Source organism: Quercus suber, unplaced genomic scaffold, assembly GCF_002906115.3.
Source record: "Quercus suber isolate HL8 unplaced genomic scaffold, Cork oak 2.0 scaffold_1552, whole genome shotgun sequence".
Lineage (NCBI taxonomy): Eukaryota > Viridiplantae > Streptophyta > Magnoliopsida > Fagales > Fagaceae > Quercus > Quercus suber.
In genome coordinates, this window is record NW_027070923.1 from 2,521 (window position 1) to 8,201 (window position 5,681).

Genomic DNA, 5,681 nt, shown 5'->3' on the forward strand with positions numbered 1-5,681 from the left:
AAATCACTTTCATGTGGGTCTACCATTAATATCATTTTATTATATACCAATTATGACTTGAAAAGTTATTTGGATGTGAAACTAGGTGTGTCCTAGACTTAATAGTGTGCAAAATGGTGTTTGAGGGCGTCGCACCATGGTTACATGAAAGAATTTTTTTTTTTTTTTTTGAAAAGAACATGAAAGAAATTCTATCATAGGAGATGTCTTTCTCTAATTGGGGTGTTATATATCCTAGGCCTATTATGCGCAAGGAATGAATGGTTTTCAGTTTCATAGTTGGAAGATTTCCAGTGGCCCATTATATCTTAGGCTTGTTATCCCTCAGCCCAAGACACTCCTAAAGTATGGATGGGGGATGTCCCTGACTTTTTGAGCCCACTTGTAAATTTGGATATGCAAAATATGTAATCTTCTCTTTATATAGATATATATATATATATATTTGGATAAAAAATTCTTTTTATATAAATAAAATTTCCATTCTAGATTTCATAATAATAACAATAATAATAACAATATTGATAATTTAATAGTTGGGATGGGAAATTTGAACCATAGTTGTTTTTTACGACTACACAACTTCATGAAAATAACTAGTATTATCCACTTGCATAATTTTATTTTTAATCACTGTTTGTTATCTACTTATCTTATCCTCAAATGATTTTGGAGAAAAGGTTTTTGAAATATTGATGAGCTACTTTTATTAGAGTTATCAACTTTGATGAATAAACAAATAATTTAAGCAACACAGTAGCGCTGCCAAGAAAATCTTTTGTCTTGTATTTCTTGTTTTACGAATATAAATTTCCATCGCTAAAATGTTAATCAAGCTCAGTTGAGTTAAGTGCATGACTCTGTTTCCTAGATACCTAATGAAATCTCAATAGCATTGGAAAAGTACCAACAAAATACAAATTCAAGAAAATTTCGGAGTACATCTGAGCAAACTCATACAAAATGATCAAATTCTTCATATGTAACAATCACAATTGATATTATATATATTTCCTAAGCGATATGTTTCCAATCAAATCTAGAATCTGAAAACTGGGGCTACACAGTTCTCTCCATTCCTCTTCATTTTTCCAATTCACACATAGAGGTCCAATCTCCAAACTTGATATGAAATTAGAAAGAACAGGCTGGCAGGACAAATATCATCGCTGCTTGTTGGATGTAAGTTTAGTTCTTTGGAAGCTTTGGTTGTAGAATGTCAAATTTGGCTGGTAGCAGCCACCTTAGATCACAAAACCAAGCCTATAAATAATGTATTCATCAATAGGATGATGTCAAGCGGTTGTCAGGTATGTTATTGTTGGAAGCCTCAACATGTTTCACATATTGTGTTTCAAAACCTGCAGAATGGTTAAGATTTTTAAACATCATTCAAGATTGGAGGTCCAAATTTTAAGTAGGAAACACAACTCAATTGAATATAACTGACAACCACTAAGCACCCTTTGGTTTAAAAACACGTACTAGTAATTGCTGGTAGTGACATGACAGAACCTCAAGAATGGCCTTGATCTTTCATGGAACAAGCACCTGAGCCATCTGGGGAAAGTTTCCCCCCTCTATGCCTCTCGCATCACAATCTCAGCATAAGACAATTTAGAATTATTGATAGTAACAACGCAGGTGTGCATCCCCTACTGGTGAGGACTGCAACAACAAGAAGATTAGTGATGTGCTGAGCCTTTTGAACTCTCTGGAGAGTGGAAGAGAAGAAATAACCAAAATTCTGGAGAGGACCTACTTTTTTCTATCCACCATCAATTCCCAAAGCTCAAAGAGAGGTAGTTTGTTGACCTGAAAATGAATACTTCATTTAAACAGGTGCACATGGGATATACAAAATGCATGATTGTTGTTTGGTCATGTCAAGCAATGTCATGGATGCAATAACATAAAAGGAACAAAATAAATAAATATATAAGACAAACAAAGGCATATAACTAGGCAGTATCAAGCACCAAAAGATTCCAGATATAGTTAGTAAAAGTGATGTAGAATTTTTATAGTAACAAAGGATGTGTTGATAAATGCTACTATAATCTAAAAATGATGACAAATCGTTGGAACAAGATGAGCTTACCACCTTCAATTACATGATCCATCCAGCATGGATATTTTTGTCTTCCAAGACTTGCAGGCCCACATAGTTTTCATCATAGACAACAAAACAAGAATTCCAAGCAGGGACCTCCAGCGGAAAAGACTCCATTAGTTGATTTTTTCATGATTAAAAACTCCAACAAGGGATGTCATTACAAAGGCCATTCCACCCACATGTGATGTGTCTATTACATCTGGAATGTGTGGCATTTAGATAATTATATGGATTAGCATTACAAAGCTAATTACTTCTAAAGAGTTCAACACCATTTTTTACTATTTTTATTCCATTTCTTATTTGTAGTACAAGTAATTTCTGCTTTCTTCTTTTAAGAAGAGCAAAGGTAAATGGTAAGAATGGATGCACAATGTGAAGCTAACCTGCATTGTTCAATCAAAAGAACTTCTCTCACTAAGACTGAGAAGTGATTTTTAATCTAAAAAATGTGATAATGGAAGCTACAAGTCTGCACTAGGTTCCATGTGCCGCTTGTCAAATATGGTCAAATATCCTGCCATATTTCTCAAGAAAATGTTACAATCACATTTTGAACTTCTTATAGTTTAAATTGTTAAAAGAATCTATCTATTAGTCATCGAACACATAAGATTAAGGAAAAATAATAATAATAAAAATTGAACTACCAGAGACTTGTCATTCCCTCAATCTCCCAATTTCTTGTTGTACGACCAGGAGTTTGGACTCAAAATGAAGGAGCTGAATAATGCTGCAGGCCCCTCTAGTTGAAATGTAGGCAAAGGAGTCAAGTAACCATAAATCCTCAAGATAAGAATATTTTTACTAGTGACCTGGAAGCATATTAGAAATTTAGGAGTGTGACTGATGTAAAAGGACAAGTAGCCACTGACATCATACCAAATAGATGCTGAGCTTGTGTTGCACTTGTTGACAAATTAAAGTGAATCTGCACAAGAATTCCTTCCCTTCAGCAATTTTTCGATGTTGCTCGAAACCTCTCATATCTGTTTTATCAGTTTTAAAAATCATTTAAAAAAGAAGCAGTAAAGAAGTACCTGACAATAAAATTGATCCATGTTGCTAGCTATCTCTTCTGTGGAGTGAAACAAGGTATCGGGCCTCTTCAAGAGTTTTAGCACCAACCAAAACTTTATAATTGATTCTTATGCAGGGGATGCAAGTCTTCTGGCATGATTTCCCCTTATTTTGGCATCATTTCTTTTTTGTCATACAGATCAGGAGGCTTGAATTGAGCTTGGCCTTGTACCCTGATAATTTATTTTCTATGACTCATGTATTCTGAAGCCCTTTTCAAGTAACCGAATGTTATGAATGCCTTTTCTTGGGTTGCTCAATTAAAGTTTATCTGCAAAAAACAAATCAATAAATTAAACATTCACCAGGGTTTTATTGTTCCCTAATAAAATTTAAAGAGACAAGGATATCAACAATTGCATGCTGTTATTGATTTAAGTGTACAAATATCGAACATCATCATTTTCAATTAGTGAGGAAGACAAAAGCAAAAGTTTTAATCAAGGATATCCTAGGAGTGACTATATGAATTGAAAAGCAACATTTAAATAAGATTTAAAACTTTTCAGGCTTAGAGAAAAAATTCATACTACATAGAGTTCTATTTCTTATTTTAGTCACACAAGAATTGAGCATTTCCACATCAAAGAAAAAAAACTTGCCCTGATTTTCGAACATGTCATTTCTTAGTCCTTTTTATTTTCCTCCGTTGTAAATCACATTTTTTCCTCTCCAAAAATTGAAAAAAATAAGAGGAAGAAATAAGGAATACTAACTAGCATCGTTCAATCAAAAGATTCTCATGCTTAAAAAATTCAGCAGCAGTTGAAGGTATTAAAGCAACACAAGCTTGAAACTACCCCAGTGTCCACCTGAGATTAAAAACCTGTCATATTGTGCCCAAGTCAATTGACAATATCACAAAACATACTCTGTACTTGTAAAACAAATTTATTAATCATCAAAAACATATATATGCTGGAAAAGTACTCTGTGGCATTTAGATGATTATATGGATGAGCATTCAAAGCTGATTACTTCTAATAATTTCAATACCATTTTTTATAGTTTTTATTCCATTTCTTATTCGTATTATAAGTAGTTTCTGCTTTCCTCTTTTGCGAAGAGCAAAGGTAAATGGTAAGAATGGAAGCACAGTATGAAGCTAATCTGCATTGCTCAATCAAAAGAACTTCTCTCATTAAGACAGAGAAGTAATTTTTAATCTAAAAAATGTGATAATGGAAGCTACAAGTCTGCACTAGGTTCCACCTGCCGCTTGTCAAATATGATCAAATAGCCTGCCATATTTCTCAAGACAAATGTTACAATCACATTTTTAACTTCTTATAGTGTAAATTGTTAAAAGAATCAATATGTTATTCGACAAATGCATAAGCTTAAGGGGAAAAAAAAAATTGAACTACCAGAGATTTCATTCCCTCAATCTTCCACTTTCTTCTTGTACCACCAGGAATTTGGACTAAAAATGAAGGAGCTGAATAATGCTGCAGGTCCCTCCAGTTGGATTCAAGTAACCATAAATCCTCAAGATAAGAAGATTTTTTTTAGTGACCAATAGGCTCTCATATCACGCCAAATAGCTGCAGGATTTATGTTGAACTTGTTGGCAAATTAAAGTGAATCTGCACAAGAATTCCTTCCCTTCACAATTTCTGGATGTAGCATGAAACATCTCTCTCTGTTTTATAAGTTTTAAAAAATCATTAAAATTGAGTCATGTTGCTCAGTTGATACTAAGCCGGTTGCTTTTCAACCCAAAAAAAATATACTAAGCTGGTTGTAAAGAAGTACCTGGCAATAAAATTGAGTCGTGTTGCTAGCTACCTCTTATGTGGAGCAAAACAGGGGATTGGGTCTCTTCAAGAGTTTTAGCACCCACCAAAACTTTATAATTGATTCTGAGGTAGGGGATGCAAGTCTTGCAAGAGTTTCCCCTTATTCTGTCATCATTTCTTCTTTTTCATAAAGATAAGGAGGCTTGAATTGAGCTTGGCCTTACACCCTGATCATTTATTTTCTATGACTCATGTATGAGAAACTAAAGCCCTTCTCAAGTGGCTGAAAAATATTAATGCCTCTTCTTGGGTTGCTCAGTTAAGGTTTATTCTGCAAAACCAAATCAATAAATTAAACAACCACCAGGATTATTGTTCTCTAATAAAATTTAAAGAGACAAGGATATCAACAATTGCATGCAATTATTAATTTTAGTGTAAAGAAATCAAAAATCAATTACATCATTTCAATTAGTGGGGAAGACAAAAGCAAAAAATTTAAAATCAGGGATATCCTAGTAGTGACCAAATGAATTGTAAAGCAATGTTGTAATAAATGAGTTAAGATTTTGGTCTGACAGAACATTAGAAGCATTATTCAAATAAGATTTGAAAATTTTCAGCATTAGAAAAAAATTTATGTTACAAAGAGTTCTATTTCTTATTTTAGTCACACAAGCATTGGGCATTTCCACATAAAAAATAAAAAATAATTAAATAATTAAAAAAAAAAAAAAAAAAATTTA

General features: G+C 33.1%; 1 long non-coding RNA gene across 7 annotated transcripts; it reads right to left on the minus strand.

Annotated features, from left to right (window-relative positions):
* Positions 1-890: 890 nt before the first annotated feature.
* On the minus strand, positions 891-5,297 carry LOC136066011 (uncharacterized). 7 transcript variants are annotated; one of them, XR_010627563.1, is made up of 9 exons: positions 4,952-5,297; positions 4,564-4,838; positions 3,913-4,022; positions 3,157-3,467; positions 2,767-3,047; positions 2,105-2,633; positions 1,763-1,815; positions 1,486-1,668; positions 891-1,361 (listed from the first exon to the last, which is right to left on the minus strand). It is a non-coding gene; the product is annotated as an uncharacterized LOC136066011 (long non-coding RNA). The 7 variants fall into 7 exon arrangements; XR_010627564.1 differs by lacking the exon at positions 3,913-4,022 and having other exon boundaries at positions 2,767-2,931; positions 2,999-3,047; positions 4,952-5,295; XR_010627560.1 differs by lacking the exon at positions 3,913-4,022 and having other exon boundaries at positions 2,105-2,315; positions 2,503-2,633; positions 4,952-5,293.
* Between the last annotated feature and the right edge of the window lie 384 nt (positions 5,298-5,681).